Below are 12385 nucleotides of genomic sequence, written 5' to 3'. Positions count from 1 at the left end.
TCCACATATTCGATTTAAGTAAAATCGAACTACTCTCGTAGTGTAGACATACCCTAAGTGACCTTGACATAATGAACTTGCTACACATGTGTTTTTAAGTTAACCCATCATAAATTCCTTTCCCTACCCCCACCCCATCAGACAATTCCCCGCTCCTCAAAAGCTTGAGAAAATAAGATGAGTCTTGCAACAAGCCCTGAAGGTCATCAAATGTGGACTATTTCAGGCCTAGTAATGTCTTATGCATTCAACAGGTTTGTCATCTGCCCAAGATACCATGAAGTGCAAATAAATTACAACTTCTGTCAAGCCACCCCTCTGCTGGTCTCAAACCAATAATGTGCTAGAGTTTGCTCCATGAAAGAAATTTCAAGGTAAAACTAAACACTAGGAATAAGAATTATGGTGTGCCAAGTATGCTACAATGCACCACCAGCCGCCTCATGCTTCCACAGTACTTTAACACATACTCTCACACACATCCCTCAGCAGAATACTTCGGCCTGGTTCTCCATTTGCAAGTTCTACCAGTATAACTGTGCCAATAAGGATGCAATTTAGTTATACTGGTATGACACACTGTACCCCAAGTAATATCCTGTATCCCTTATTCACCACTTTTTATGGTTATGATCTATGTTGTACATAGTATGCCTTGTGAGGCATCATTTGAAAAGTCATTATCTGATTAACATCATTGTCATGTTAAAATGTGTGCATCAACATTGTATATGGAGTTATGAGATTTTGCTATATGTTTGTTGCTGAAATGTAATTCTGGGGAATGCAGACAGCCTAGCTCCTCAGTTTCAAGAAAGGACTGACCACAAGTGTTATAAAACTATTAGCTACTGAAGCAACCATTTGCCATCGGGGGGACTGTAAACAAAAGATTTGCATGTCATCCCCAAGACATCCCAAACACATAAGGTATGAACAAAAAATTTACAATTCACCTGAAAGACGCTTCGAATCTCACGTACACCATAGACCGACTGTCTGCACCCCAGCAGAGAGGGGGAGGGTATTCCTCAAGGAGAGGAGGAAGGTATAAAATAAGAGACCCCTTTTCCCCCATCTCTACAAATGGGAGCAAGAGCATTTGAAAGACAAAGAACCATCACTGAACTGTGGGGGGTGGGGGGGGACGGGACGGTCCTAATTGGAAGGCTTTCTAGTTAGTATTAACTGCTGTGAGCTTTTGGGTGAGAAACGATTTTTTGCTTTCAAATCTTATTTAGCTTGGTAAAGTTTAGGAAATAGAATTGGTTACAAAAGAAATAAAAGATAAACACGCAAGCTAACTTTTATGCCTTTTCACTTATAATCACTTAAAACATCTCTCTCTAGTTAATAAACTTGTTTTAATGTTTGTAATCATTTTCTTTGATAAAAATGACAAGCTATTTAATGAGGGTACTCTGTTCAGTAGCATACTGGAGAGTGCAAGATGCACATTTCTGGGGTGCAAGGCTGGGTTAAGAATTTCTGAGCGTCACCCTGTGTCTATTCATGAGTGGCTGGGAGAGCATTCATGCAACTTTGCTGGATATGCCTTTGCATGCTAATGGCTGTGAGTGAACAGAGCCTGGAGGGGTTTGCTGTTTACTAGCAAAGAATTGTAAAAAGTATCCCAGGCTGGAGAATTAAGGGGACACTGCTGTTCAATAGTGCAGCTCGTACCCTGGGTAATGTCACAATCAGTAAAACCCTTGCTAGTGTAGATGCAATTATACTGCCATAAAAGTGCCCTATACTTGTATAGCTTATTCCTCTTCTTGTACAGAGATACACATCAGTTTATACCTGTATAATGCACCTTTATGCAATATAATTGCATCTATACTAGTGAAGGTTGTACTCCTTTAACTATATTGGTATAGTGAACACTGTGCAACTTTCAGATGTACACAAAGCCTCACTCTGTAGCATACCATAACTACATGTTTATCACGTAAGTTAACAGGGACAACAAAAGGAGACCAGTACAGCAGATACACAATTCTCTCACTCCAAAACAAAGTAAGAGGAGGCAATCAGGTGGACAAGACACATTTACTTCCCAGAGAGAAAATAAACTTTTGAAAAACAAATGCCCTGCGTCTGCTGAAGCACTTCAAAACAGAATATGGATTTACTACTTCCTGTTGACAGTTATGTTTTAAAATATTAAAATTTAAATATTGTATTTAATTATTTGTGTCTATGTAGAATCTTTTGTAATTTTACCCCAATGGCTTGGAAAAAATGTATGTTTTCTAAGTCCCTATAAGTCACGTATATTACCTTTCATTAGTATTGCATTTGTAACTGCAACAGCTTTTACAAAGAAAGTTTGTTTGTTTGTTTCTAAGAAACTGGCAAGCAAAATGTCAGTAGCAACAAAAATGTAACAGTAAAGAGAGCAGCAGCTAGTGGATGGTTGCAATCTAGACTAAAAAAAACCATAATTAATTAGTATACAACTTCCCCCCATACACAAAAAAAAGTTTGGTTTTTGACATGAAACAACTGTGGCAACATCGGCTCCCAGTCACACCAGCATCATACAGACTGGCCCTCTCTCTATATCAGTGGTTCTCAAACTTGTAGTCCATTAAGAGCTTTTTGGTGAGACATAGATCAGAAGATTTCAAAACATAAGGGAAGGCAGATCCATAAGAGGATCTCTCTTCCATTAAGTTGCCCACAAAATGAGAACTCACTACTCTAAACTAAAAACAATGAGTAGGAGGGTGGGCAGAGGGGACTCTATGGAGAACTCCACATTTTTGCATACCAAAGGCTGAAGTGGTGAGCAAAGTCACCAACAAAAGAAACTTAAAACTGGCAAGATTTCACATCTTTGTATTGTACTTAAACAATCAAATGAAGCAGCACTGCCACATGCTAATTTAAAGATGTATACACAGAAAAGGATTAGAATAGCTTTATTTAAAGTATTTGAAAATGCATTACCTTGCCATAAAAATCAAGCTCTAGGACTGACACACTGCCCAAGGAATTGACTTCTGCATTGCCATTTCCAAGATCCAAATTCTGTTTAACCGATTAATAGATTTCAAAGCCAGAAGGAACCTGCATGTTGCAGTCCATTAAATTTCATCCAGTTATCCATGTACTGATCCAAGTAACTTATGTTTGACTAAAGCATACCTTCCAGAAGGGCATCCAGAGTTGACCTGAAGTCATCAAGAGATTTCTAGGCCTAGTCTTTCTACATCAGGCCAGAAGGAGCTCAGAATGTGCACTCCTGGGGTGGCAGGAGCACCTCATGTTGTTCAAACAGCCACCCTTATAATCTGAAGGGAACCCATCCAGCCCTCAGCTGAAAATATGGTCACCGTGATATGGAGAGATGAGAGGGTGGAATAAAGAGAGCCTCTGGTACCTCTCTAAGAGATGTGCAGAGGATACATAATTAGAGGGTGAATCACATTCCAGTAAACATTTATCTAACTGACTACATGCATAGCTTAATCAAGTGTCATAAAAATATAAAACTATCCCAGAAAATGAATTGGAAAAAAATTCTTCAAAGGAAAAAATACACTGTCTTTTCCCAAAAACATCTCACTAAATCTTGTGTGTTGACTACAGATTTACTCTATCATACCTATCCGTCACCACAAAAATGTGACATTCCTATACAAAAACAAAGTATGTATCATTAGTGGTTTTGAATAGATTTCACATCCAGCAACATCTGCAAAGCAATAGATTTCACTTAACCAGACCTAAATCTTTTTTAACCACAAAACCAAGCAATAGATTAATTTCAAAATAGCACAGGTCAAATGTACTACCTTTCCACAATGATAAAAATAATAACTGCTTATGATCAAAGTTTACCACACTAGATTATTTCCTGCCCCCAAGCCCCTAAATTGCTATTTCACTCTGAAGATTAAATATGATACGAAAAAATAAGACATTCTACTTAGTATTGGTAATATGAATTAGAAGACATGCATGCAAGTAAGAGCTTCCAAATTGATTCATGCTACATTCAAATCTACTTCAACTTTTAAATTATGTTTCATAATTTTGTACCAAGTTGCTAATTACCAAATTTTTGTTTTGTTTTGTTTTTAAACATTGACTCTTTCTATACAGTCATTCCCCACTTTGGGCCTGAAATTGGGTCAAAGTGCCAAATTTGACATTACAATCTGTTGTCCTGGAAAATATTGGAATGTTTAAATAAACAGGATAAAAACTGAGTAACTCATGAGGATGATTTTAGATGTCTACAAGGAACTGAATTAAGGTAACAAAGAATTGTATACATTGTGAGGTTTTACATCAAAAATTTAAAAGTCAACAAGTACTTGTTTACATTAAAATAATCTAGGTTTTTACACTAAGTGTAATAATAGTATTTCCCTCCTTGGAAAAGAAATTGATTTTTACAGAATCAGCATAACACCAAGCTCTATTGTGTGCAGGTCTTACATATCAGTTAACATGGAGAGTTGGAGAAAGGATTGCTGTGAATGTATTAAAATAAGTGTGAGTTTTTATCTTTGCCTAAAGGGGGACACAATATTTTTAAAGTGTTAAATTAATCTTTCAGCACCATATTAAGGAACTTGCCTATGTTGCCTGTTTGTAAAGGTCTGCTTCTCATAAAGAAACAACAAAATGGCTCACATAAGCTTATGGCTACTTAAAAAGTAGCAAAAGTTGCTGCTTGTCCAAATGGTTCATCATAATTCCAACCAATATATTTTTGATCATAGGCAGTAGACAATTTATCCTGAAGCCATGAAACACGCAGTCATCTTCTTGTACCATGAAGATGAGGGGGATTAGAGACCTCAGAGATTCAGCCAGAGGTTTTCAAGGAACATGAGGTCTGGACACTGAGGGGTTTTGCCTTATTTCTCTCTGAGGATACTTCCATGCTTTTTTACTCTCTGCCTATATCCTTTCTGAGACCATATCTGCAGGATCTACAATCTGTATTGATGGAGAAGGAGCTTGCCTAATTCAAGAAGAAAAATCCCACAAAGCCACTGATCTGATATTGCACACTGCAGGTCTGGGCCTGCTTCAGAGGAATTTGCCTTCATCCCAGTAAGTCTTGGGAAATTCTTGATACCATCCAAAACCACAGGCAGCACCAGTGTAATATGCTCACAGTGAGATACCCTACTTAACAAGCATGAACCACATTCTCTGCCAGCTTTGGTTTCAGAATGGATTCAAGATACAGTGCACTGGAATAATTTAACTAAAGTGACTGTAGCATGAATCATAGTAGCGAGGTCCTCATTGAAAAGAAAAAGGTCATAATGGGTCTTTTTATCCTCCTCCTACCTTTTGGCCATCAGATGAAAACTTTAATGTTCCATGACTCCCTTTAAAAAGTCCATCCTGAAACTTAGCATGTTAGAACAGAACATTAAAGGGGCACATCATTTTGATAAGAGAAAGACAAACTTCCCTTATGACATGTTTGGAAAAGATTTAAACAAAAGCAGGATTCTGCTCTTCTATTTCCACATTATACCAAAATATGTAAGATTCAACCAACCCCCAGGGAATATTCTCTAATCACACTGTATCACTCCATCGTGGGCATTGAGCACACTCCTGATTTACAAAGCAAAAGTAATTACTACAGTGCTGGAATTGGAAGCTCAATCAATTCTACTACCAAAAAAACAGCTAATGTGTTAAACAAGTTTTAGTTAAAAATCTCCACTATATTATCAGGAAAGAACAAAAACAACATATCCAAGACCTGAAAAAAAATTCAAAGGTAGACTGTTTTTGTCCTAAATTATTTGAATTCTCCATATAATCTGTATTCTCCAGATGTGTTTACAAAAATGGAGGAAGATTAGAATCACACAAATAGCACAGTGAAAAGTGACCAGAGGAAATGGGGAAAAACAGTTATACTTATCCAAAAACCACCAGAAAAATCCAACAAGCAAGTGAAAAAGCAAGAAACAAAAGATTACAGGGGAGGATTATGTCCCTATTCCAAGACAATAAAGTTTTTTTTAAGATTTAGCTAACATTAAAATACTTACCACTAATTTCAGAGGGAAATACTACCTTAAAAGAATGATTTAGTTTTAAAAAGTAATTAGAAAGACAAGAAAAGGTTACAATTTAAGAGTACATTTTAGCACATCTTTCCAATGAGTCATCTGAAAAAGTTTCCTTGTACATTTCTGCTATTATGTAAAGTATTATTAGTATGAATGGGCATACCCTAAACTTACAGGGAAAAGGTGAAAGTAAACATTTTAAGAGCACCCAACAGATACAAAGAACTCTTCAAAACATTTTTAAATAAATACAATATTAGGCCAAAAGAGATATTTTCAGCAAACGCTATGTTCCCTTTTGTGGACTTCCCTTAGCAAGGACAGATTTTTTATTTCTCCTTCACCAAACATAAGCCGTAGTACATCACATCTCATTTAGCTGAAGGTACACATCCAAAACTGCTCAATTCAGTCTGTAATTAGATGTACTACTGGATTCCTCACTGATATTAAGCTCTCATATAGCAGCATCTGTGAGCTTTTATCTCATATTAGTTATGAGATTCCATCCCACCCTGATGATGACCAATATTTTAAATCCAATATTTTAAAAAGTCTGATTTTTTAAAATAATTGTTCACTATGCCTTCTATAAGATATATATTTAAAAAAACAAAAACCTAAACAAACAAAGAACATCCTACCAAAATAAGACAATGCTCACACTTTTCCCTTTGGGGAGAGGATAACGGAATAAAAACATGTGACAGATGTTAGTCACGTCACTTAATGCAATATTGGATGGCAGTCAGATAATATAGTGATGAGCGCAGCATACAAACCTATATAGAAGAGAATCTAAAATTCAAACATACTGACTACACCATGTTTGTTGTTTTAATCAGTGCAGTTTAACAGATACTGATAAGCCATCCCATGTGTCACTTGATTGCAGCCTGTGTACCAGTTTGAAAATCTCTGTCCTACTGCATAACAAATCTTGTTTAGAGTGTTAGAAGTCCTACACTGGGCCTGTTACTCCCACCCCATATACACAGATACTAATCTTTTATTCCTATATACAGATTTTAGCAGTTCTTCAGCAATGCACACATTAGTCCATATGCCGCTTTATGGCCCTCTCCTTCCATTCTTTTACTTTTGAATAGCCACTCCCTCGATATCTCCTGTTTCCATTCTCATTCTCCTCTTCTTCTCCCTTTTTCTATCCTAAGGCTGCTCCAATCTAGGATTTTGGAAGCCCACAACGTGCACTGTGCCAGGTTTTATAACCTTGAAACAACTGCACATAATAGGATATTCACCCCAAATGTTCTTAGACTACTCAAAGCATCAGTTCTTATTGAAGACAAAAGAATAAAACAAAAACTGATATATCTAAGCCAAGCCATTTCTTAGATATGACAATACAAAACACTGTTTGAAAATGTTCCCAAGAAGTGGAAATACCTCATTTTTAAACACCAAGACACCTTGTCCAATTTGCTTCAAATTTCACAGAAAAATTCAAATCTGATAAATTGCATGTGGAAGTTTCAGATGGATTGGTTTAGTTTTGGCAAAGTCAGAGCAGGTGGTCAAAAAGAACTCTCCAGAAAGACAGAGACTAGCATCTCTCAACAGTGATTCAAACATCACTTGGCATTTATGGACAGAAGCATTGTGCACATATTTTTTCCACTAGTCCCTTTAGAAAAATAAGGCAATTGGTAAAGAGTCTCTTATAACATAAGGCTATTAAAATGCATTTCTATACTCATCCAATCATGAAATTATCCAAAAGTATACAAACAACAGAAGATTAAAAAACAAAGGACCAATAAAACAAGGCAATTGTTAACTTCTTGTGAACCTGGAGAACACCTCCATCTGGCAAATTCTACAATGGCTATAAAGTTATCATACTAAGCAGAGTTTTTAAGTTTAAACAGCACTGTCTGGAATCTAGACATACCATCTTGTTCTGTAAGATCTGATGTTATCACAAGCTAGATTTTGTAAAGTCTAATCAGGTCAGTTGCCCTCTGAACCAGCCCCAGCATGTTGTTTTGTAATGGAGTTACACATGCTGCTGTAAAAGTCATCTTTCAGATGAGACATAAAACCAAGGTCCTGACCCCCTGTGTAGTTATTAATGGTCTCCTGGCACTCTTTATAAAAGCTGGGGTAGGGTCCTGGCTAACATCCAACTCTAGTAATAACATTCTACTTACCTACGATTACCCCTGCAGTTACAATGAGAAGATACTCTCCACTTCCTGTTCTAAACTGTCATGTAGTATTGTTGTGCACTGTTAAAGAGTTCCACATTTCATCTGAGATCTGCATTTCAGTGGTGCATTAATTTATCTGAGCGTATAGTTTGTTAAGTACTTAGAGACCTTTTGGAATAAAAGGAGCTTTATATATGTGAGATAGTATTAGTAATGATAAGGTGTAGGTCTTAGGAACAGGAAAGCACACTATCATCCCATAATCTGCTGTCACTAACAGTATTCCAGGTACCACCATTATACCCCTCCCCACTGCACCAAGAACCACCATAAAAAATGTATTTTCAAGTCTTCTGCCACATTGCTTTGGGGTGGCAATTTCCCCACATGAGCAACTATAGTGATCATATTTTTCCATAGGACATCATATTTTATCAGAGACAAGAGACACTACAGAAAGATGCAATCACTACAACCCGTAAAGGGAAGCGTACACATGCATCTACCTTACAGGACAGGAAAATGCGTTTCCCTTAGTTCTGCAAAAGAGGAAAATTGATGATTATAAAGGTGCATTGAGTGGGAAGGAAGAAAAGGTGTTTAAGAATGATGGACGTTGGGGGAAAAGTGAAAGAAAAGAGGGCTGGAGTGTAGTGACCCCAGAAGAGAAAAGGATAAGGAAGTTTAGAAGAATATGGCATAAGGCAGTGGCTCTCAACCTTTCCAGACAACTGTAACCTTTTCAGGAGTCTGATTTGTCTTGCATACTCCCAAGTTTCACCTCATTTAAAAACTGATTGCTTACAAAATCAGACATAAAAATACAAAAAAGTGTCACAGCACACTATTACTGAAAAGTTGCTTACTTTCTCATTTTTACCATATAATTATAAAATAAATCAATTGGAATATAAATATTGTACTTTCATCTCAGAGTATAGTCTATAGAGCAGTATAAACAAGTCATTGTCTATATGAAATTTTAGTTTGTACTGACTTCAGTAGTGCTTTTTATATAGCTTGTTGTAAAATTAGGCAAATATCTAGATGAGTTGATGTACCCCCTGGAAGACCTCTGTGTACCCCTCAAGGATACACGTATCCCTGGTTGCGAACCATTGGCATAAGGCACTGAGGAAGGGTGTAGGTGAGCAAACAAATGGTTTCAGCATGTAAATTTAGAATTTTTAAAAAATACAGCTTATATCAGTTATTTTAGCATTACTTTGGGATTATTTAACAATTGACCAAAACTTTTGAACCTCAAAAAAAGGTTTTGGCTAACCCGGTATACATTATTTCTAATTTCCTCACACCTGTGCACTTCCTGGTTCTGAACCAGAAATAACAAAATATCAGTAGGAAAGGTTGATGTCTCAGTATTTCTGGCCTTACCAGAAGTACCGGAAAATACACAGGAAAGCATGTTCCTTAACTGTCTACCATTCATTTATACCTCACCCTTGACCAGAATATCCAAACATCTACAGATGCAAAGTTCCTCTAGAAAAAATAAATAAAAGAGATAATAACTAATAATAAAATAAGGGCTGGTTCATACTTGTGACTAGGATGTGATAGAGTCTCAACATCTAAACCAACAACTATATGTTAAATTTATATCTAGATATATCAGGGGTCTGCAACCTTTCAGAAGTGGTGTGCCGAGTCTTCATTTATTCTAACTTAAGGTTTTGCGTGCCAGTAATACATTTTAACGTTTTTAGAAGGTCTCTTTCTATAAATCTATAATATATAACTAAACTACTGTTGTATGTAAAGTAAATAAGGTTTTTAAAATGTTTAGGAAGCTTCATATAAAATTAAATTAAAATGCAGAACCCCCTGGACCGGTGGCCAGGACCCGGGCAGTGTGAGTGCCACTGAAAATCAGCTCATGTGCCGCCTGCGGCACATGTGCCATAGGTTGCCTACCCCTGAGATATATTATCAATTCTTCATTTAAAGTATATAACTACCACACAGCAGGACTTTCTCAAACTGACACAATCTGAGCGAGGGAAACTGAAAAGGCACCATTAACACACTAGATCAAAAATCTTAAATCATGAATAAAACTCATGTGAGTCGATAGAAGTTTAGCAAGCTACAATGACAGTCAGTACGGAGATATTAATGTTATAGGTACTTCAGAAAAGCTTTAGCTACACATAATGAGTTATTAATGTATTTAGAATTTTGCTGCTCGTAAGAGACATAGCTCCTTTCTGTGATTAAAGACAGCAGCAATCACACAGTCTCATAACAGCACCAGCTAGTACCATACAAAATAATATAATGTAAGACACTGACAAAAACTGCAGTCAACAGAGTGGTCACAATTTCACTCCTTTTTACGGGTACAAGGCTCGAGATAAGAGGGTTTATAAAACCATAGAAAGCTGGTGCCTGCATGAGCTAAGAATCCCTCTGCTTACATTGTTCTGGGTCTGTATCATGTTTTCCCCTCTCTCGGGGAGGCTGACTCCAGTCAGTGAGATTAGAGAAGGCCTCTCTCGAGCCTGGCAGCGGCAGCTCTCACATTCACTCGCTCTCACAGAGAGTATTTCAGGGCCGGGTCACTATTTAGCAGGAAGGTGCAGTGGAATTCCCGCAGGCGCAGTCTCTGCCGGTTTCACCCGAAACTCTCACACGCAGGTCACCAGCAGTGGGGCGGAGGGTGGTGTATATGGCACCCCGGCCCCTTCGCTGCACCCCAATCCCCCTTCTTCCCTCCCTGCACCCGCAAGGGGGCCGGCCATCAGCACTTCCCCCCCCCCGACGGAGGGGCTCAACGCACAGGGGCCCCGGGGCGTTCCAGCCTCTCCCTTGGGGCTTCCCCTGCCCGACGCTGCCTCCTGGGGGGCTTCCCTTAACCCTCCCAGCCCCTCCAGAGAGGCTCCTCACAGCCCCCCCATAGGCGCCCCTTCCCAGCCAGGGGGCGCCCCGCCGCCCCCGGGCGATTACTCCCCCCTTCCTCCCTTAAGGGGCTCTCCCCTCATGGCCGGGGGGGGGGGGTTAATGCTGCCCCTGACATCCCCCGGTCTCCCGCCCCACCAGGGCCCCCGCCTGCCGAGCCGTGGGGCTGCTGCCTCCCCCGGGAGCCGCCGCTGCGGGAGGAGGGGAGGAGACAGCTAAGCCCGCGGGCCGGGCCCGGACGAGGGGGGACGGGCGTACCGCTCGCTCACCTGCCTGCCACGGCCAGTCACCCCCTCACGGCACAGCACGGCCAGCAGCCCCGCTCTGTGTACTCCGGAAACGGCGGCTCCTCAGCCGGGCGCCGGGGGGAGGGACCAGGCAGAGCGGGGCGGGGAAGAGCCGGGGACTGACGGGAGGGGAGGGGAAGAGAAAGGGGGGCCGGGGCTGTGGGGGAGATGGGGAAGGCAGCAAGGGGGCAGAGAGGGGAGATGGGGCTAATGGGAGGAGAGGAAGAATGAGGAGCCAGGGTGAGGGGAGAGGGGAAAGCAGAGGGGGGAGTCTGGCTTCATCTCCCCTCTCCTATCTCTCCCCCTAATCTTTCTCCTTTCCAACACCTCTTTTCTCCTCTTTCCCGCTCCCTAGCTCTTTCCCTCTCCTCAGGAGAGGGCACTATGGGACCAGGCTGACCAGAGAGTGCACCCAGTTAAGCACACCATGCAAAGCCCCTTGAATTGTCCAGGCCTTAGAGTATTGCACTGAAGTGTCCAGAGAACAGGATGGATGCTGCAGTGATGTCCCAGGAGAAGAATGAATTCGAGAAATGAACTTCAAAGGCACTTTAAGAGAAACAGGTGATGTGAGGAGGGGTGTGTGTTGTGATGCTGGGAAGCTTAGGTTGTTAAAACTCGATATAGAAGAGGAGGTGGGAAAGAAATTAGTGAATATGTTGTAGCTGAATTAGCCACTAATGAGATTTGCTGCTTTGATATGTAATAGTTAAGTTGGATGAGTTTCCTTCCTTAGTGCAGAAATTATTATTATTTTATGCTGGAGGTTTTTAACTATTCCTGTCCACAATTTTTTTTAAAAGGCTGACTAAAAGAACATGATAAAATTCAACGTCATTGTTAAATGACATTAGACTGGAATTAGGGAACTTTCAGTGCAGCATATCTGCAAAGTGCTTTCTCACCAGTTACTCGTGATGTATTTACTAGTGTTTTTATG

At 39.8% G+C, this 12385-nt stretch overlaps 1 protein-coding gene across 1 annotated transcript in view; it reads right to left on the bottom strand.

Annotated features, from left to right (window-relative positions):
- The window catches only part of GARRE1 (granule associated Rac and RHOG effector 1), a 101803-nt gene extending 90329 nt beyond the window's left edge, over positions 1-11474 (bottom strand). Inside the window, exon 1 of the mRNA XM_065416441.1 lies at positions 11428-11474. The gene's annotated coding sequence lies outside the window, so the exon portion shown is untranslated. The remainder of the gene's footprint in view (positions 1-11427) is intronic.
- Positions 11475-12385: the final 911 nt, after the last annotated feature.

The sequence above is a fragment of the Emys orbicularis genome, chromosome 14 (genome assembly GCF_028017835.1).
Source record: "Emys orbicularis isolate rEmyOrb1 chromosome 14, rEmyOrb1.hap1, whole genome shotgun sequence".
In the NCBI taxonomy this organism is placed as follows: domain Eukaryota; kingdom Metazoa; phylum Chordata; order Testudines; family Emydidae; genus Emys; species Emys orbicularis.
The sequence above is the reverse complement of the archived record's forward strand: the minus strand, read 5'-3'. Positions and strand labels throughout refer to the sequence as shown.